The 22,990-nt window shown below is 34.0% G+C and overlaps 1 protein-coding gene across 17 annotated transcripts in view; it reads right to left on the bottom strand.

Annotated features, from left to right (window-relative positions):
- TRIP12 (thyroid hormone receptor interactor 12) overlaps nucleotides 1-22,990 on the bottom strand; it is a 167,775-nt gene that overhangs the window by 106,520 nt on the left and 38,265 nt on the right. For 16 of the 17 annotated variants that reach the window (XM_031957866.1, XM_031957865.1, XM_031957872.1 and 13 more), the window contains exon 2: nucleotides 10,320-10,454. The exons of the other annotated variant lie outside the window; for it this stretch is intronic. The gene's annotated coding sequence lies outside the window, so the exon portion shown is untranslated. The remainder of the gene's footprint in view (nucleotides 1-10,319; nucleotides 10,455-22,990) is intronic. 17 annotated transcript variants of the gene reach the window in all.

The following is a 22,990-nucleotide window of genomic DNA, read 5'->3' as shown; positions in this document are numbered from 1 at the left end:
ATTTACATGTTATCCTCTACTTTGGAATCCAAGACCCATTATTTACTATCACTTAATTTCCCTTGGGCCTCAGTTTCCTCATCTGTAAAATGCCAAGAGGTTGAATCAGATGACTTTTTAGGTCCTTTCTAACTCTGAATTCATTATATCTTGTGAAAATCCTTAGGATTAAAACTAACATAAGCAAAGATCACAAAACAATCAACACCTTCATTTTTATACTTGAGAAAACTGGAGGAAAAAAGGATTGTCCATGAGCATAAAGAAAAAATTCATGTTATCATTAAAAGATGTAGTTTTGGTATCATTAATCTAACCCCTCTGTGGCTACTAATCTATTCAAGTATTATTCACCTGACAGTCTAGAAGTAATGTCGAAAATAACTTAACTGGTAAATTGTAGACATAAATCAGAATATAACACTCAACCTCTAACATTTATCTACATCTCTCTATAGATATTTATATACTTACAAAACAAGACCTCACTATATTATTATAGTAATTTACAATAGTTGAATGTCAATTAGTTTTGGCCTTGTGTATACTAGGGACTCAAATTCTGCTGAATTAAGTCAAGTCATCCAAACAACAAATTTTCATTAAGCACCTACTATGTTTCAGGTACATGATAATCACTAGAGATACTAAATAATTCAGCACATTCAGTTCTAAAGTACTCAGATCTGATTTTTAAGCAACCATAAATAAAGTGGTGATATAGCCTTTGGTCCAGCAATAACACAATTAAGTCTCTTGTCCAAAGTGACCAGGAGAAAAGAAAAAAAACCTATATGTTCTAAAACTCTTTATGGTGGAAATTAAGGGGATGCCTATCAACTGGAGAATGACTGAGCAAGCTGTGGTATGTGATTGTGATGAAATATTACTGTGCAAGAAATGATGAGCAAACCGATTTTAGAAAAACATGAGAAGACTATAAAGAGTGAGGAACACAATCAAGAGAACACTATATATAGTAACAGCAATATTGATTGAAAAATAACTCTGAATTACCAAGCTATTCAAAGTATTACAAATATTCAAATCAACCACAAAAGGACATACGAAGAAAGATGTTATCTTATCCACCTCTGAGAAAGAACTAGTAAAGAGAAGTGTGAACAATATGGTTTTAAATACAGCTACAGATAAACAAACAAATAGTTAAGTAGACAGATCCAAAGAGACAAAAAGATATGGGAAAATGACAAATCAATGAGTGTCAAATGGTGGCCTTCTCTACTGTGAGGGAGAGGGAGGGAGATAGTACAGAACATCAAATGTAACAAAATAATAAATTAAAAAATGAAGGAAGGAGCAGAATAATAGTTTCCTTAAGAAAACAAAGTATATTTAATACCAGGGCTTAACAAAATTGCTTTTGCTATAAAGGCTATTTCCCAAATTTTGAAGTCATGAATTTTTTTAGTTGTCAATTTCTCTATCCAAATAAGCAACTCTAATAGACTAGAAAGAGAACTGAATTTGCAGCAGAGAGCCTAGTTCAAATCCTGACTAAGCTGTTTACAACCTGTGTCACTAGTTAAGTCAATCTTTTTGCTCTGGGCCTCCCTCCATTTTCCCACCTGCAAAATGGAAAGAACAAACTAAATGCTCAATCTCTAAAAATATAGTCCCTACATTAGAAGTTCCCTGCCACTGCCTGGCATGCATGTCTGATGTTCCACCTTATGAAAAGTCTTTACAACATTAGTTGTTAGTGCTCCTGGCATTCAATTATCACCTATCCATTCATCTGTGTTTTATTCGTTCCTCTCCCTGTTTCTCTGCATCAAGAAAGGAACAACCTGACAGGAAAGATTCTTTTGAATTTTGCGTTGGTTTTCCCAATGCCTAGTAAGATGCTTTGAGCAATCTGGACTTTATGAATACCAAAGACTTCCATATGATTATGATGAGTAGCTAGGTATGCAAGTGGATAAAGTGTTAACCCTGGAATTTAGAAGGCCCAAGTTCAGATCTGAACTCAGAGATGAATAGCTGTGTGGCCCAAAGCATCTTAATTAAATTTCCTTAACTATAAAATATCTTTCCTTAACTATAAAATACTAACCTAAAAATAATCTAATAAAATAAGAGTTAATTGCAAGTTCAAATGAAATAATATTTGTAAAGCAATTAGTAGAGTGCCTAACAGAGACAACAACAAGATTATGTTGGCATGTCAACTTAACAAGTCTGTCAATATCTAATCCTTTAATAATCTTTTCAAGATTATTCTCGTATAGCTAACCATTCATTCCACCGTTTGACTATTTTAAGCTGTTTTTTCACTGACCATAGTTCTATTAAAATTTCTGTAAAATGAACCAGGCAAAACTATAAAGAGATATAAACAAGTTATAAACTAATAAATTTATATAAGGACAAAATAGCTTTCCAAAATTTTCTTTGACTAAAGAATAACCAGAAATTTATTTTTCTTTTTGTTTGCAGCAACAAATCACAGTGGACTGATGCTGTCATTCTAGGAGCAGTCCATAAGTCAATTGAGCAAGAACTAAATATCTACTAACTGGCAGTGTAATAGAGGATATAAAAACAAAATCTCTTTCCCCTTCAAGAAGCTTAGGTGGAAGGGGAGATGATAAGGAAAGTTGTGCCAGTGGACAAAGAAAAGAGCAAATAAAAGATGTACACAATAGTCATTTCAAGAATAGGGAACTAACACAAGCTCATGAAAGATTTTCTGGAGAATCCAAGTTGAAATGAGATAGGACAACTTTCTAGGCACCAGGAACAGAGCTTAAAGATCAAGGAAACCATAAACTTTTTATGAGGAAGAATAAGACATAGTCAACTAAAATAATTACGAGATTGAAGAGTTTTGTTAAAGAAGAGTTGGTCTCTGATACCCAAGGCAAGATTTTCTGGAGAATCCAAGTTGAAATGAGATAGGACAACTTTCTAGGCACCAGGAACAGAGCTTAAAGATCAAGGAAACCATAAACTTTTTATGAGGAAGAATAAGACATAGTCAACTAAAATAATTACGAGATTGAAGAGTTTTGTTAAAGAAGAGTTGGTCTCTGATACCCAAGGCAATAGGGGATGGCCACGTAAGCTTCTTGTCCAAGAGTGACATTGTGAGGCTACTTGGCAAATATGGGAAGGATAGATTGAAGAAAGATACTGGAGCCAGGGAAACCAATTAGGGAATAGTGCAATACTTCCCTATGGGAAACTTGATTGAGGGTGATAATGGCATAAGTGGAAGGAGAAGATAGATCACAGGGAGAGGAGATGAAGAGAAGTAAACCTCAATGAAGAAATGCTGGTTTTAGTTTTTCTGTTTGTTTGGGAGAGGAAGGGATTACTGTTCTTTGTAAATTCTGAAGATAAAATTTGAACCTATGGAAGCCAACATAGAACAATCTAGAATATAAAAGAGAATAAAGCCTCTGTATACAGAGGGCAGAATAAACCCAGAACTAGCCAGGCAAGCAGAACCACAAAGCAGTTATTATGAAGCCCCATAAGAGGAATGCCTAGAAGAGGTGGTAACAAAATATAAAATACAACAAGGGAGATCAAGCAGCATTGGGAGCAGGGAAGGGGGGGAGGGAGAGGACTTTAGCAGTAAGAAAAAAGATTATTAGACTCTTAAGAAAGTAGTTTCATTTGAGTAAGTATAGATAGAAATCCAATTGCAAAAAGTTTGACAGCAGACAAAATAGACACCGATGTGAATTTAAGTTTCAACAAGCAAAAATTAGTTTAGAGCCAAAGTGTGATTCTAATTACGATGACATGTAATCAGACCTTCCATTGCTTCAAACTTCTTTTTATTTTTAAAAAAGTATTCAGTGAAATAAACCCTGGAACTACAAATTAATGATGCTTCACAGACAATATCAGGTCATTTCGGATTTCCCATGAAGAGCAAACAAGTTCCGAAACAAGAACTTGTTAAACTAAAGCCAGATTATGTGGAATTTCACAGCTAAATTCTAAGGTGTTCACCGAGGTTAAATAACTTTCTTCGAGCTCTCCAGGAGCTCAATCCAGGTCTATCCCAGATTCTAAATTGCAATGTTTTCCCATAAGCATTAAAGGATTAAAGGACTGGCCAGTTCTTTATAAAGGTAGTATCAGAGGAGGAAAATAAAACTAAGACTTTATGACTCTATCCCTTATGCAAACTCTAAGGAAAGAAATCAACACTATTCAAGTTATTCTGTGGAAAGAATACTATCAAATAAAAAAATAAATTTTATATCCATATCCAGTCTAGCATCGAAATTATAAAGGTACTGCATTGACATAAGTTCCCTTAAACAAACAGTTAAAAGACATGATCAGTTTTCAGAAGAAATACAAAACATTACAATGGCCATATGAAAAGATACTCCAAATCACATAAAGGACTGCCTCTCTCATTTTCCTCAACTGTAAAATGGTGATGATAATAACACCCACCTTTCAAGGTTGTTGCAAGGATTAAATAGGATGACAAATACAATGCATTTTACAACCTTAGACCTCTATATAATCCTGGCAATAAAGAAAATTAAATTAGCAGCAATTAAAAAAACAAACACAAAAACACCTATAAATAAATAAATAAAAATACCTTAATTAAATTCAGCATTCATTTGGCAAAAGATAGAAAAAACAAAGGAAGAATGGAATTTACCTTAACATAAAAGCAAAACATTTAAAATTAAAAGCTAGCATTAAAAAGTACAGAAACCTTTCCAAAAAAAAAAAAAAATTGTGGAGTAAAGAAAGTGTTATATATTTCTCAACAAAATGCAGCAAGATGAAAAAAGGGGGGGAGAAGGGTGGAGGGGGGGAAAGTGAAAATCCAATATCGAACTAATACTTTCCTCAAGTAAATATAGCAGCAACTACAAGGCACTTATACAGAAAAAAAGAAAGAACTGTTCATTGTGTCATCCCCGTTCCCCCTTCCAATCCCACCCCCGAAAAAAAAGTAGCACAAAACTAAAACAGCTATGATCAATATTTCCTTCAGTGAAACAGATCACCTGTCCATGCCTCCCACCCATTCTGTGCCCCTCTTTTATATTCTCCAAAATGTCTGTAAAAGAAAGGACACTTTGGGGGGCCCCTCACTTTCTCCTGAAATTTTGAGGATACAGTGGAATATTCTGATGGCCGACGCCCATCACTCTTTTGCCTTTGATACATTAGTAACCAACCTTCTGACACCTCCAGCATTCCATGTCCTGCTTCCAAATATTAACAGTGGTAGAATGTTGGCACTTTCCTCAAAAAGTGCTATAAACTGTTTCTTAAAAGGAGTTTCATGATTTCTCAAAGAATCTCAGATAAGTTAAATATAACTAATACTGGAGGGAACTGAATTAAAATAAAAGGACTATCCCTTTTCCTCAACAATATAGCATTTTTACAAAAAAATTACCAAATATTGGAACATAAAAACTTTATTGTTAGGAGCAGCTAAATGACATTCAGATAAAGCACTAGCCCTGGAGAAAGAAGGATATGAATGAGTTCAAATCTAGCCTTGGACACTTAGTACTTCACTAGGTGTGTCACTCTGGGCGACTCATTTAACCCCAATTGTCTCAAATTTAAAAAAAAAAAAAAAAAAAAAAAAACACCTTTATAAATGTAGAAAAGCAGATTAAACAAACACATCCTTTTCACATTATATTACAATAAAGATTTTGTTTAATAAGTGGATGTGTAAGGGCAAAGTTAACTGAAGACAAAATAACCCAATCTTAAAGAATGAGTGGTTTGGGGGCAGCTAGGTGGCACAATGGATAGAGTACCAGCCCTAAAGTCAAATCTGTTCTTAGAAACTTAACACTTCCTAGCTGGATGATTCCTAGGCTTTGCCTCAGCAAAAAGAAAAAGAAAAAAAAATGATTTAAAGAACAAGCCATATAAAACAATAACTTATTAAAACCTATGATATGCAAAAAGTTATCAAACTGTGCATACCCTTTGATCCAGCAGTGTCACTACTGGGCTTATAGCCCAAAGAAATTTTAAAGAAGGGGAAAAGACCTGTATGTGCAAGAATGTTTGTGGCAGTTCTCTTTGTAGTGGCCAGAAACTGGAAACTGATGCCCATCAATTGGAGAATGGCTGAATAAATTGTGGCATATGAATATTATGGAATATTGTTTTTCAGTAAGAAATGACCAGCAAGAGGATTTCAGAAAGGCCTGGAGAGACTTACATGAACTGATGCTGAGCGATATGAGCAGGACCAGGAGATCATTATATACTTCAACAACAATACTATATGATGACCAATTCTGATGGACGTGGCCATCTTCAGCAATGAGATGAATCAAACCAGTTCCAATAGAGCAGTAATGAACTGAACTAGCTATGCCCAGCGAAAGAACTCTGGGAGATGACTAAAAAGAACTCTTGGAGATGACTAAAAACCATTACATTGAATTCCCAATCCCTATATATTTTTGCCCACCTGCATTTTGGATTTCCTTCACAAGCTAATTGTACAATATTTCAGAGTCTGATTCTTTTTGTACAGCAAAATAACGATTTGGTCATGTATACTTATTGTGTATCTAATTTATATTTTAATATATTTAACATCTACTGGTCATCCTGCCATCTGGGGGAGGAGGTGGGGGGAAGGAGGGGAAAAATTGGAACAAGAGGTTTAGCAATTGTCAATGCTGTAATGTTACCCATACATATAACCTGTAAATAAAAGGCTATTAAATTAATTTTAAAAAAAGATTTAAAAAAAAGAAAAATATATGATGAGCTCTGGAAAGCTCTCTTCTGCATCACAGGCATATAAAAGATAATCAAAGACTTAAAACTATTTGCACTAAGTCCAATAAAGTTCCAGCAAAAATGGTGCAAATACTAAAAGCCTGGCACTTAAATAATAGAAATTTCATACTGGTGGGGGGATGGAGCAGGGAGAAAGAGGGATACACCTCCAGGCAATCAGGGTTAAATGATCTGCCCAGTCACACAGCTAGTGTTAAATGTCTGAGCCCAGATTTGAATTCTGGTCCTTCTGACCCCAGGGCCAGGGGCTCTATTCACTGTGCTATTTCACTGCCCCAAGTTTCATATTTGTTGAAATTTAAATTCCCACTATATTCATAATTTATTTTCATAAAAATTCCTCTTTTTAAAAAAATTCAACTTATGTGAAAAACCTCACTTACTAAAATAAATCAGATGTTACTAAATAATAAGTAATTTTCTTCTACTTTTCTTCCTAACATGAGATATTGCCTCGGCTCTGGCCTAAGAGAGCTCCTCTCTCAGGATTTCATCAGCTTTCATGGGTTAAATTATCACTTATATGAGAATGATGCCAGGTTTCTATATGCAGGCCTGGTATCTCTCCTGAGCTCTAGTCCCATCTTACCACAATTAGCTATCATTATACATTTCCCCTTAGATGCCCTTTGTACAAACTCAGAACTTATACCTTTTCCATAAAAACCCATCCATCTAATCCCCAAATTTCCTCTCTTTCTAAAGGGTGCCACCATTCTTCCAATAATTTACACTTTTAAGCTAAAAGTTGTCTTCAATTCCTCCTGCTCCTTTCACTCACTATATTCAATTCGTTACCAAGTCCTGAGAGAAAATCAACTTCTCTAGACTTCAACCCTTTCTGGATTCATTCACATAGCTACCATCTAGAATCCAGATTATTTCTGGCTCTACTGCATAATTATAATAGTCTCTCTCTCTCTCTTGGTTGGTCTCCTATTTCTGTCAAACGGGTATTTCTGAAGTGGTGATCTCTGATCCCATGTCATTCTCTAGTTCCTCTGGGATCCCATAAACATTACTGTATTGGTCATGTAAAGCTTCCTTTAGGCAGTCTGGCTTTGTGGTCCTAACCAAGTCACTTATGTTTCTTGTATCTTAACACTTCTTTCATAAAACAAAGATGACAGACTAAATGATCCCCAAGGTCCCTGCTGATTCTAAGTCTATACTCTTATGATCTTATCTTTCTGTGCCTAACATTATTACATAGTAAGCCCTCACAAGCTCTACATTCCAGCCATACTGGCTATTCCATATTCCATTCCACCATGGCCACCATGGAAGGGACTCTCCCTTCAATTCTCTTTTAAATGTACTGTAGTGTCAGGAAAACTGGAGTTTAAATTCTTATTCTGACCCTTACCCACTTACTCTTTTGTCTAAATTCTGCCCAGAGACACAGCCTTACAATCAGAGTCTCATTTATAGAAAATGGCTTCCTTCATACTGATATCATCTTGCTCATTTTTTGCATCCTCTTATCCCAAAGGCAAAATTCTGCTAAACCCTATGCCATTTCCATGTTGAAAATTTACCCATGCATGTTTTGTATATAAAAAGCTACAATTAAAAAAAAAAAAAAAAAGTTTGTCCATCCCTTTATTTTCCCTGCTCCAAAACTTTGTGCCCAGACTGTTATTGGGGGAAAGGGATTCTTATTTTTTGTCAACTTTTGTCAAATGTCATTGCTATTAACTTAAATTGGTTCTTATATTTTTTTTTATATTTTATGAATTTAATTTTCTTTAGTGATTTTACTTGTTTTGTTCTAAAATCAATTCATCAGTCAACAAGCATTAATTGTTTATTATGTCCTGGAGACTAAAACTAAAAACAAAGAGTAATGGACTATTTTTCAAATTCATAGGTTAAAGTGCAAACAAAAATGTTAAAAATAACTTGTAAGCAATAAAAATAAGCCTAGTCTTCTCTCACCCTATCTGCTAGGGTTCTCCCCAAATTACTTACTTTTATTTCTATAAAATGGAATTTTATGTTGCTCTATGATCCTGAAATGTTCCCTGATCAATCCAAGATACTCAGTTTTTTTAGAGATTAATTCAATGTAAATTAAAACTCTTTGATTAGTGTTTTAAAAGTTCTTAGATAGCAAACTATCAGAAAAATCTGGTACAAAATTTTTCTCCATTTGCCTTAAGCGCTTACCTCCTTATTTTAACTGCAAATATCCCCAATGAGGGTTAGGTATTCAAGACATAATGAAAAGGTGTGTGTCATAACACACATGCATGTATTTCTAACCAAAAGCCATTCCCCAAAAGATAAATAGCCAGAGAATATAAATAGTTATAAGAAGACAGGTACACTGATATATTGTTGCTAGAGTTTGAATCATTTTGGAAAACATTTTGGAATTACACAAATAAAGTAATTAAAATGTCAACGATTAAAAAACTACCCATTTGCCAAAATATTTACAGCAACAGCACTTCTGACAGCAAAAAATTGAAAACAAAGATGCCTATTAAACTGGGGAATGGCTGAACAAACTCAAATGAATGTAATGGATTATTACTATATGTACTACAAGAAATTAATGAATACAGAAGCATGGAAATACAAAGTACAGAAGCGTGTACTGACGTAAAGGAAAATAATATACACAATGACTTGTTATTGTTCAGTCGTTTTTCAGTCATTACCAACTCTTTGTGACCCCCACTAGAGTTTTCTTGGCAAAGACACTGGCATGAATTTGCCATTTTCATCTCCAACTCATTTTACAGATGAGGAAACTGAGATAAAGAGGATTAAGTGATTTGCCCAGAGTCATACAACTACTAAGTTCCTGAGGTCAGATCTTCACAAGGAAGAGGAGTCTTCCTAATTTAGGACCCAGCACTTTATCCATTTCAACACCTAGCTGTCCCACACAGTGACAATGTAAATAGAAAGAAGCCACTCCCTCCCTCCCCCCAATCAAAAGTAAATGCTGTGTATTTCTAATAAACAAGTACTCCTCCAAAGAAGAGATATAAGGCACTTCCAATTTCACCTGTTCACATCGATAGGAGGTCTGCAAAAGTGTTGTACACTGCACAAATTTTAAGACATATTTCACTGTACTGATTTTTCTCTTTACCTTTTAAAAAAATAATACTAATTTGTAATGTGGGGATAGTTTTTGGGGAGGGGCAGATGAAAAAATACAGAGGGAAATTTAAGTGACCAAAAAAATTTTAATTAAAAACATGTCTCCACAGATAAACTTTAAATTTCTGGACCAAAAGCAGTCTCCTATTAGTCTCCTATTTCACATTAACTAATTCAGGTAACATCTCCTGTTACCCACAGCTATTCTAATATCCTTTTCTGACATTCAGCCAATGTAAGAATGCATGAATAACAGAGAGCAATTCAAACTTTAAATCTTTTAAAACTATCAAATTTGTTTTGTTTCTTTAAAAAAAAAAAAAATCCACAAGCCCCTCCTCCCAAAAAACTTATATAATCAATTTATAGTTTAAACACTTAAGGATAAATCACAATTTAATTTTTACCTGTTAGTTGGACTTCTGCAACCTTGGTCTATCAAAACAGAACTGATAAGTTGCTCTCTGACAGGTAGTAGTAGCCACACCCGTGAGTTTGGCACCTTCCGGGACTGCTTTCTGTCCAGCCTTCCTCAGTTGACACTGCCATAGCCAATAAATAAGCATATTTTCTAGTTAACAACATGTTTAAAACTAAATGCTACCAAAAAAAGAAATCTCAAATAGAAATCTATAAATGAGATAAGAGCAATGAACTCTTCTAATTTAAAAGGAATAGGAATTAAATTAATAAGTGATCTCTCTTTGTGTTCCCCTAATAGCTTGTAATAGATGAGATTTCAATTTGCAATTGGAAAAGTGCAAACCGCAAATGAATAAATTGTCACAAGTCCAAAAACTTATTAACCAAAAATATATGCAAGAAAAACAGTCCGCTAATGTACTAGAAACTAACTTGGAAAGGCTATGAAGGTCAGCTAAAAAGGGGGAATCCAGTCCCCTGGAGAAACCCAACATTCACTAAATGCATAAAGCCCTGAAATGTCTTAAGGTTGTCTCTCACTTAACACACTATAAATTAACCCATTATTTAACAAAATTTCTTAAGCATCTATTATGTATCTACCACTACATGAAGAAATGTTATCTTATACCTACCTATCCATACACAAATTTTTCCTATGAATAAATCTCTTAAGGTCCCCTTCCCCTTCTGCTGTTCTAAAATTCTGGTATTTTGAAAGTTCAAAGAATAAAACTAGTGACAGTATTTTGCTACTTACTTCCTTTTATGTGCCGCAGAATTAAAATTCACCAATAATCTACTCCAAAAAACAGTTTATATAGACAAGTTTTCAAGATTAACAAGAATCATAAAACCAGTCAGCGAAAACCATCCAAAGTTAGTTAAGAAAATCTGAGACAAAGAATTAAAATATAGATCATCATGTGTTAAATATTTTTGCTTAGAAAAAGAAAGACAGATTTTGCCTGTCTTCAGCAAGTCTTCCTGATATGATCTCTGAAATGATGCAAAGTCCCAGTAAGATGGATGGGTCATGCTAAAGGGACACCCTCTTCTAAGAAGAGTATCAATCAACTTTAAAGTCTACAGCGTGAACTAGAAAAAGTTAGTGATCAATTAAAGCCTTCAATTAGCCCACTAATGCATTTCATCCATCAAAACTAAAATAAACCAAAAACCCCAAACTCTTGAGTTCCACCAATTATGCTTAACTCTTTGAAGATAAGTATTATTGAATTTTTACTAGGAATGATAAAGGCATAAAATAATTATAAGAAGATTTGAGTTTTATTACTTTGATAGATCTTAATTTTTCATGAGCTTGTTCCTACAAATGAAAAGTATTGCTGTTCTCAGTTCAAAGGGCTACATTTTAAGAGTAACACAATGAAAAGCTTACGATAGCCAAAATCAAGCATAGGAATAGAGTGAATGGATTGGAGAAAAACGTTTAGAAATAATAGCTGTCTTCAAATATTTGAAGGAATGTCATGTGAAGGAGGTATTACATTAGTCAAATGAAGATAGAACTAGGACTAATAGGCAGAAATGACAGAGCATCAGATTTCAGCTCACTGTAAAAGAACTTATCAGCAATTAAAACTATGAAAATAGAATGGCTGTTCTGCTGTGAATAAAATCCCTAACTGGCTCAGAGACAGTGTAGTATGGGTGGGCAAAACAACAACTCTGAACATCACAACTTGCTATAAACTTGGCTACTTATTGGTATGTCTTTTTTTTTTTAAACAAGCTTTTTATTTTTCAAAACACATTCAAAGATAGATTTTAACATCCATGCTTGCAAAAACTTATGTTCCAAATTTTTCTTCCTCCTTTCCCCCTTCCCTCCCCCTTCCCCTACATGTGCAGTTCTTCTAAACATCTTCCCACATTTATCATACTGTACAAGAAAAATCAGATAAAGAAGGGGAAAAAAATGACAAAATAAATAAACAGGCAAACAACAACAAAGGTAAAAATACTATGTTGTAATATACATTTACTTTGTTGCAATATGCATTCAGTCTTCGTAGTTCTCTCTAGATGCACATGGGTCTCTCTCTCCATCCCAAGTCTATTGGAATTGCCTCTTATCACAACTCATTGCTGATGAGAGTCAAGTCCTTCATAGTTGGTCATCACATAATCTTCTTTTTGCTGTATACAATGTTCTCTTGATCCTATGCTTCATTTAACTTCAGTTCATGTTGTTGTTATGTCTTACAAAAATTTTAAGATTGTCTGAAAAACTAGGTCATTCAGATTGAAAACTAACAATTATTACAATATCCAAAAGAACTGGCTATAATGACTTCCTTCTCTTAAACTTTTCTAAATACTCATTTAACCCCAACTAATTTTCTCTTCAAATAAAGATTAATTACAAAAAACAGTGAATCCCTTATTTAGGACATGGAAGGAACCTTAGAAGTAATTTTTCCAAGTTCCTCACCACAAAAATGACAAATCTGAAGTTCAAAATAAAGTGATTTGTCCATCACAGACTATAAAGTGGCAGAATTGGGATTTAAGCCTAGATTCCAAAAAATAAACCTAATAGTCTGCCTTAAATTAAGCTAAAGCTTGTCATATTGTTAAGAACAAGAGAACATAGTAACACTCAAAAAGTAATTGCCATGTTTAATTTTAAGGACAGAACTTTTCACCAAAGTTCCGTGTCCCAGCTCTCCATTACCCTATATAAACCTTCCCAAAAATATACTTTTTAAATTTGTTATGCCATTTTACTGTAACAAATACCTTCTAAAAAGTCTCTTAACATACATTTCCCCAAATATAAGTTAATCAATTTTTACCAAAAGGGTACTTTAATATTTAATGTATTGAAGTAACGTGTATATTTGACCAATTTTTTTCTTTTTCAGATCCTTTGTTTTGACTTTAAGGTCAGTCAAAGTTTTCTGCCGCTTGAATGAAAGAAGAAAATGAAAGAATTTATTTGATTTGACTTGCCTCAAACATCAGCCTTATGTTGTATAAAAGGCACTAAAAAATTAATGTAACTTGAAAATTCATTTGATGCCAAAATAATCAACTAGTTTAATGACTCTAAAACAATATCTGTAAGACAAACTACTACATAAAAAGGGCATTAAATTCGCTTACTACTTAACTCATTTAGAAGTTTTTTTTTTAAGTTCTCAGTAGAATACACTCCTTGATAGATGACTTCAACATTTGACTTTTTTTTTTTTAACACCAACAAAATGGAAAGTATGATCTTTAATTTTAATTACTTCCTTCATATTACTTCCCTATATCCCCCCAATTCCTGTCTCAAAAGTTTAACAGCCTGAAAAGAGCTGCCCTATATTTTTAAATACTGATCTGATGTTATAACTAATAATTTTGCAATATACAGCTTTTGCTTCTAATTCCAAAAGAAATTTGATAAAAAAAAAAATTTTGGCAAGAAAAAGTTTTCCTTAAGGAAAAATTTTATATATATATTTGTTAAATTTAAAATTTGCCCTTCAAAACAGTACTCTCTTAAAGTTCATCACATTATAAACAAAGACTGTCAGACATGTACAAAGCAAAGCCAGGGAATTCCAAATTCCAGTGTGTGTTGTACAAAATACAAAAAAAATATTTTTTTTTCTGCTAAGGGCCATTTGGATACTTATAATATAACATCATTTAAAGGTCATACAAAATTATCAATTTAAAAACTAAAGCAGTAGGAGGTTGTTATACCTTCAGCTCATCATTTCCTATCAGTTGCCTTGGCACAGCAGACCAAATGATTTCATGGGCCTTATACAGTCAATAGGCCAGACATTTCATAACACAGCCATAATGAAAATACTCTTGGAAATGAGGTTATATAAGAGTAATATCTCATTAATTTGGTCTTACAGAGATAAAAGTTTTTGGTGACAGGAACTCCCCAAGATAACTGAGATTTACAGGTAGGTAAAGAGAACCCATACCAAAGCATATGCATGTTCTTCAGTGGACAAGATTTTTAACTTATATAGTTTGCATATCCAAAGTAATGCAGAGTTCAGGGGAGTCTACAAACTTTGACAGGAGAAAATTACATCATTATTTTCATTAAAATCTTGTCTCTCTTTTGTTTTTGTGTTTATTTTTGTTTTTTGCTGAGGCAACGGGGAGGGGGGGGGGGGGGGGGGGGGGGGGGGGGGGGGGGGGGGGGGGTGTTACACAGCTAGGAAGCATTAAATGTCTGAGACCACATTTGAACTCAGGTCCTCCTGACTTCAGTGTTGATCCTTTATCCACAGTGCCACCTAGCTGTCCCTTATTGTTAATACTTGATGTTTTGTTGTATGCATTTTTAAAACATGGTTCTAAAAAAGGATTCATGGGTTTTGTCAGACCTTTTAATGAAATAAAGGACTTCCAGACATTCCCGATTTAAAAAAACAAAAAACAAAAACAAAAAAACAAAGTTGTGTAAAAATCCTGAAATACAAATAAAAATAAAATAGAAATAGGAAAACTTGAAACAAAGGATGAACTATTAATATATTAGTATCAGGAAATGATATATGTATGGATGAGTCATAGATCATAAAATATTAAAATTAAACTAAGAAAGAGAAAGGAATGCTGCTCTGAGGTGAGGAAGAGAAGGAAATTCTCACATAACTGGAGTACATAAATTAAAAAAAAAAAAAAAAGCAATCCTTTTTAGTAGTGGCAAGGAACTGGAAAATGAATGGACAACCCATCAGTTGGGGAATGACTATGTTATGGTATAGGAATGTTATGTAATATTATTTGTTCTAAAGAACCGATTAGCAGGATGATTTCAGAGAGGCCTGGAGAGACTTACATGAACTGATACTAAAAAAAGTAAGTAGAAACAAGAGAATATTGTACATAGCAACAAGATTATATGATGATCAACTGTGATGGACATGGCTTTTTTCAACAATGAGCTGATTTAAGGCAATTCCAATAAGCTTGTGATGGAGAGAGCCATCATCATCCAAAGAGAACTATGGAGATTGTGGATCAAAATATACTATTTTCACCTTTTTTTTCCGTTAGTTTGCTTTTTCCTCTTACTTTTGATCTTATTTGCTTTTTCCTCTTACTTTTGATCTTATTTTTCTTGTACAGCATGATAAATATAGAAATATATTTAGAAGAATTGCACCTATATCAGATTGCTTTTTGTCTTGAGGAAGGGGAGAAAGAGGAAGAAAAAAATTACAACACAAGGTTTTGCAAAGGTGAATGCTGAAAACTATCTTTGCATGTATTTGGAAAAATAAAATACTATAAACACACGCACACACACGGTCCTAAGAGAATTGTGTTACCACTACTAACTTCACTTCCATCTAAACTAATCAAATTATGTATACTCAGAATAGGGTGCATAGATATTACTCAATGGGGGCATAGAAAGGGTAAAGTGAAGAGCAATAAAAGGTTCTAAGCACTGTGAGAAAAGGAGCAGAGAAAGGGAAGCAAGATTTCATCAAACATGGAGCACTAATGCTGAGGTATATTCTCCTGCTACCTCCTTTTCAATCAAGAATAATATAGAAACAAACAGGAGGAAAAGCACAGGAATAGAATGGAAAGAAATGAACAATTAAGGATCATAACTGAGAATAAGAGTGGGATGAATTCATAGTCATATAATTCATATAATGCAAGAACAGCAAAATGGATTACTGGTATTTTTCTGTGGCTTTTTTTTTTTTAAAGAAATGTACTTGAAACAAGGATTAATAAGTGGAAAAATAAGGGCCTGGAGCAAAATTTATTAAGCTTCAGCCCAAGTTTAAAGAAAAGGCAAAGGTAAAAATAATCTCAGACAAGACCAGGAGATCATTATATACTTCAACAACAGTATTATATGATGACCAATTCTGATGGACCTGGCCATCCTCAGCAACGAGACCAACCAAATCATTTCCAATGGAGCAGTAATGAACTGAACCAGCTACGCCCAGAGAAAGAACTCTGGGAGATGACTAAAAACCATTACATTGAATTCCCAATCCCTATATTTATGCCCACCTGCATTTTTGATTTCCTTCACAAGCTAATTGTACAATATTTCAAAGTCTGATTCTTTTTGTACAGCAAAATAACGTTTTGGTCATTGTGTATCTAATTTATATTTTAATGTACTTAACATCTACTGGTCATCCTGCCATCTAGGGGAGGGGGTGGGGAGGTAAGAGGTGAAAAATTGGAACAAGAGGTTTGGCAATTGTTAATGCTGTAAAGTTACCCATGCATATAACCTGTAAATAAAAGGTTATTAAATTAAAAAATAATAATCTCAGATAAGGCAAGAGCAAAAAATAAATAAATGGCAAAACTACATTATACTGAAAATAAGAAAGACAATGAATTAATATTGATACAAAATATATACAAATGGTGTACTATCTATAAAACTGAAAAGATATAACTTTTCTTTTAAGTTACAGAGTTGGGTTTCAAGTTAGATGTATATAAAATAGAGAGTAAAATGGTAATAAAGGAGGATTTCTAATGTACTCTCTCTCTCTCTCTCTCACACACACACACACACACACACGGCTCTCAACAGAATTTTGGATAGTTATATAATAAACCAAAGGCAATTAATGAATGGAACTAGAAAATATACACATTTTCAGTTGTGCAACATTACACCATAAAACAAGGCATTTCAAATACATAATATATTGATTTTTTTATAGACCACAATACAAAAATATATTTGTGTATATACACACACACAAGCATGTGTGAACCCACACACATCCAATAAAAGCTCAGATCACTGACTAAAATGCCAAACAAAATAATAGAAACAATCAATTTCATTTAAAATAGTAACAATGAAACATTCTTATAATTTCCTTTTTTTGTTTTTCCCCAGTTTCATGTAAAGCATATTTTTAACATTCATTTTCTTAAAATTCCAAAATCTCTCTCATCTTCCTTCATAGGACAATAAACATGTATAGGTTATACATGTTAAATCATACAAAACACATTATCATAAGTCTGGTTGTGAAACAATACCCAAGACTCAAAAGAGAAAACAAAAAAACAAAAAATAATATATACAAAGAAAATGAAAACTATGCTTCTACATACAGTTTCCATTCTCTGGAGGTGGACAGCATTTTCATGAAGAATCCTTTGGAACTGTCTTGGATTACTGTATTGCTGAGAAATGCTAAGTCATTCACAGAAAACAACTTTAAAACAATATGTTGAAAATTAAGCCAACACTGTCCTTAAGGAAAGTTATACATCTCTAAACACACTCATAGATAAGAAGAGTAATAAAACAAGCTGAACAAACAAGCAACTAAAAAAAAAAGCTAGGAAATATTTTCAACAGCCAATTAAAAGGACAAGCAGATCATTGTCAAAAAAAAAAAAAAACTAAAAGCTCACGTGAACTGATGCAAAAGTGAGGAGAATCAGAAAAACATTGTAAAAACTAACAGCAACAGTGTGATAATCAAATATGAATGCCTTAGCTCTTCTCAGAAATACAATATGTTAATTCCAAAGTACTCATAACGGAAAATGCTATCCACACATCCAGAAAAAGAATATACGTCTGACTGCAGAATAAAGGGATACTGTACTTTACTGTGTGTGCATGTGGGGGAAAGGGGAAGGCAGTGGAGAGAAATGTTCCTTTTTGGTCTGCTTCTTACTTATAGGGAAATATTTACATGACTGGATATGACTATCAAAATGCTAATCATTTTAGTTCCCTATATTTGTCTAATTATATTACCAATAAAACTGATCATCTAAAGGAAATAAAACTATATTAACAGAAGAATTAATCTCAGGAAAATAAGAGTTCTCAAAGACAAATGGTTTTGTAAGTGAATTCCATCAAGGATTCACAGAAAAAAATCATTCAAATATTACATATTTTTAAAAAAACTGAAAAAGGATTCTAACAATTCATTCTGATATATAGTCTTAACAACTAAACCAAGGAGAGTCAAAATGGGAAGTTTGTTTATCTTGTCTGACTGTGATCCCATTTAGTTTTCTTGGCAGAGATGAAGTTAAACATTAAAAGCGCTGAAACAATTACTCTGAAAAGCACTCTGAAACTCTGCCCCAATATTAAACTTTGTTGTACCCTCTTACACCAAGCAACACACACAAAAAGGAAAAGAATCCATACATACAAAAATGTTGTTCTGTAGTCATTTAGTCATGTCTGGTGACCTTAAGAACCACAGCACACCACAGCATCTTTTTTGTGATAACAAGAAGTATGAATATTAAATTAAAAAAAAAAAAAAAAGTAAAACGATAAAATCCAAAGGATACCTATAAGAGGAACCTCATGCTTTAATAAACTCAAATATATCACAAATCAGATTATAATATTGCATCTTACAAATATCCCAAGTAAATTCTTATCAAAAAACATCAATTTTAATTTGTACGAGATTACTCAACAATTACAAAAAAGGATAGGATTTAAAATAAAATTGCTTCAGAAGGGAAATCAGCTTGTATCTGAAAACTGCTTATTCTCCAAAACTGAGTATTATGATTCTTAATTGTTCCAGAAACTCATTCTTTTCTCCTAACAAAACTAGACTAAGATCTCCTGCTGCAGAGACTAAAAAAAAAAAAAAAAAAAAAAGCTAAGCTAGGAAAGATTAGAATGCAAAAAAGAATAAGTAGTAAGTTAACATTTGAAGTTGTAAGACAAAGATTACCACAGTATACAAAAGTGTATTATGCAATATACTCATGCATACACACAAAGTCATTTTTTAAAAGACTAAATAAAATGCCAAACCAATATTGCAATATTACTACTACTCTCAAAGATTGCCCCCATACTAAATCTACAACCAGTCTTCTTCAATCAGACCTAGTTAAGTTCAACAGGGATATATAAACTTTTGTTTAAGGAAATTAAGATATATATATAGTAAACCTTTTGGTAGTAGCTATATGGAAAACAATAGGCATTACTATGAAAAAAATTATTACAAAGGCATGGGCTATGACGATTACATTGTAGATTTGATCATCGCGGGGATTAGATTCCAGATTGGCCAAACTCTGCTTGGATAAGAAGACTTAGAGCTGTGGAAATTATATTTCTAATAAATGAGAAATATCTTAATTTAATCACCTATCACTTTTTCTAAACAGATCTGATTTCTGGTTTAGGCTCAAATAGGAACATGCCTCTCTCTCCAGCTCAAATTCCAAAGGCTATCTATTGCTCTGTGTCAAATATAAATGCTTCTGTTTGTCTTTTAAAGATCTATATAAATCAAGTCCCTACACAGATAGAATCCAAGCAGCAATGTCTACACAAAATCTTCTGGTTCATAAGATGCCCAGAACAGTAAACAGAACAATCAGCTTGCATATGCCTATTCCAGCAAATCTCTAAAGTTTCAAGCAAATTAAATAAAAACAAGATATCCAAGTGACTTCTTTCACCAGAAGCCAACAAGCTAGAGCTTCAACTGGGTGCTCCTGTAGGATTCTATTATAGTATGATCAGAGATGAACCAGGGATACTTGTAGCCGTCTAAAAATAGTGAGGTACCCCAAAAAGAGATATGGAAAGGGGGGCTTCAAAGGTAAACTGTAAAGAAATGAGAAAAGGGGTAGCAAAGAGGACATATCAGACAACCTAGGGGCATCAGAAAACTCCAGGAAAAGTCAAAAGTCATCCAATAGTAATAGGCATCATACCACAGCATGCACTAGAAGGCTGGGCTTCAGAGGTTCCTAATTACTTCATCCTAAAGTGGCAGAGAAGGTCCTGAAGATCTAGAACACTGAGCCTAGGAAGATTCAAGGAAGTTTAATCCCAACAAGCTAGAGGCCAGCCCAGGAAGAAAAAGGATAAAGAGTCAACTGAATAATCCAAAGCACATAAGATTGTCCTGGCACAAAGTTTCAATTTAGGAGCTAGTAGCAAGAAACACGCATAAATATTTAAATATTAAATATGTAAAGATACCCAAAAAAGGAGAAAGTAACTCTATAACAACTATAAAAAGAATAATGGGAAAACTGGGTTTTCTAGAAACATTATTTGGATAGAAGAAATTAAGCAAGAGTTTAAAAAATAAAAAATGAAATATAATTTCCTGAGAAAAGATTTAAGTAGCTTAGAAAAAAATAATTAAAAAAACAAAAACAAAAAATCTTTCCCAAGTAATAGACTCCACTGGAAAAAAGGAATCTTAAAATTTAAGATAACAACAACTGACAAAAAGATACATTACTGAACTGTAAAGATTTATCTTTAAAGATTTATCTTTAGTCTCTGTGTCGCTTATCTGTCAAGCTAATTTCCTGAAAACCATGAAAGAAGGCTCTGACCTTTCTATATTTTAGGAAATCATAAATAAAAACTACCCATAGCTGTTAGAAAAGCAGTCTGGGGACAAACATGCATCAAGTACCTATTAGGTTGCAGATACTATATGCTCAAGTATCACAAAGAAAAACAAAAGACAAATCTCGTCCTCCATGAACTGAAAAAGACAAAATAAAATGCGAGACCAGTCATATGATGTGTTAATAATCCCTCCCAATTATGAATAAATTCTAGATTTTATAAGGACAGTCATCTGTCCCATTATCAAAATCACTGACAAAAACTCAGTGGAATATAAGACCAAGCAGACAAGAAAACATTAATGAATATTCAGAGACTGGTTATTTCCAAATCTACCTAGTTACCTACCTTTTCAAAATTTAATCAAAAGATCAAATTTCTCCTTTTCTACAATGGCAGCAGGATATGATAATTGGATTTCTAGAATGCAAGATGGTAGAACAAATAGTAAACCACACCAATTCTCCCATATTCACTTCCAAACCACCATAAAATAGAGCCCCAAAACAAATGCTGGAACAGCAGAACTAGCAAAAAGACAGGGTAAAACAATCTTTTAGCACAAGAAACTTGGAACATCAGCAAAAAAGCTCAGTCTCACTCTAGTAGAAGGGGAGTACAATCTAGCCAGGAAGGATCCCAATAAGCCAAGCAGTGAGGCCTCCACCTCACTCAGTCAACCTACCTCACTTGTGCCTAGAGTAACACCAATACAACACACCAAGACCCCTCAAGAGTCTCAGCAGAGTCAGAAGAGGCAGATCCCAACAAGAACATCCATAACAGCCTATCTTGAGGGTGTCTAAAAACAAACAGGCAGTAAAGAGCCTGCCTGCTGTGAAGGTTCCCCACCCCTCAGCAAACAGACAACCTCCAGCAAATAAGACTGCCAGACTACCACATGCTTCAATGTAAACCAGGAAATGCCCTAACACTCCTCCGGCCTTAGCAAATGCCAGACATCAGCCCAATGACCCTGCTTAGTACACCAAGTAAGCTGTCAGACTCTTTTGGCCTCCCGCAGCACCAGCCATCCTCCACCCCACCATCTCAGCACACTACCAGACAGCCCCCTGTGTGATGCAAGACAACATCAGTGAAGCACTAGCATTATGCCCAGAGAAAGAACTCTGGGAGATGACTAAAAACCATTACATTGAATTCCCAATCCCTATATTTTTGCCCACCTGCATTTTGGATTTCCTTCACAAGCTAATTGTACAATATTTCAGAGTCTGATTCTTTTTGTACAGCAAAATAACGTTTTGGTCATGTATACTTATTGTGTATCTAATTTATATTTTAATGTACTTAACATCTACTGGTCATCCTGCCATCTGGGGGAGGAGGTGGGGGGGTAAGAGGTGAAAAATTGGAACAAGAGGTTTGGCAATTGTTAATGCTGTAAAGTTACCCATGCATATATCCTGTAAATAAAAGGCTATTAAAAAAAAAAAAGAAGAAGAAGAAGAAGCAGCACTAGCATTAAACAGCAGCCCCTGCCACAAGAAGTCTGAGATAATGCCTCCAAAAAGATGAACAACAAAAAAGTCTGATTACAGAAAGTTATTATGTTGACAGAAGAGCAAAACACAAACTCATAAGTTTGACAATAATGTCAAAACACCTATGAACAAAACCCCAAACAAAAATGCAAAGTGGTCAAAAACCCAGAAAGAACTCACAAAAGAGTTCAAAAAGGAATTTTAAAAACAAAAAAAAAAAAGAAAAAGAAATTGCAAAAGAAATTGTGAAGCCCGTGTTAGCACCTTGGATATTTTAGAATCAGCCAGAGTCAGGATCAGCAAAAGTCCTTGATCTTTATTCTTTGTGGAGGTGAGCCAAATGGAAATGGGAAATGAGAGCAGTGGCGACACAAAATGCCAGGAGTGACTCTGGTTTTCTCACTCCACCCACCAACTCCTCTACCCAATCTTCTATACAACAGATCAAGCCTGCAGTGTAGTGGGCAGGGCCATTCTTTCTCCAAGCATATACTGATAGGTAATTGGCTTTAAGTGCTCTGACACCTCAGTGCATCTGCTCAGAGTTTTCAGCCCATTACAAGAAATGAATGATGGAAGAAATTTTTTAAGTGTCAACAACTTGAAAAAAAAATAATTGCTTAAAAAGTAGAACTGACAAAATGGAAAAATAGCTACAAAAATCCACTAAAGAAAAAAATCCCATAAAACACAATTAACAAAACAGAAAAAGGAACTGAATGAGAAAAACTCCTAAAAAGTTAGTGACACTAGCTAAAAAGCTAATGAGTATGAGATA

Source organism: Sarcophilus harrisii, chromosome 3, assembly GCF_902635505.1.
Source record: "Sarcophilus harrisii chromosome 3, mSarHar1.11, whole genome shotgun sequence".
In the NCBI taxonomy this organism is placed as follows: domain Eukaryota; kingdom Metazoa; phylum Chordata; class Mammalia; order Dasyuromorphia; family Dasyuridae; genus Sarcophilus; species Sarcophilus harrisii.
The sequence above is the reverse complement of the archived record's forward strand: the minus strand, read 5'-3'. Positions and strand labels throughout refer to the sequence as shown.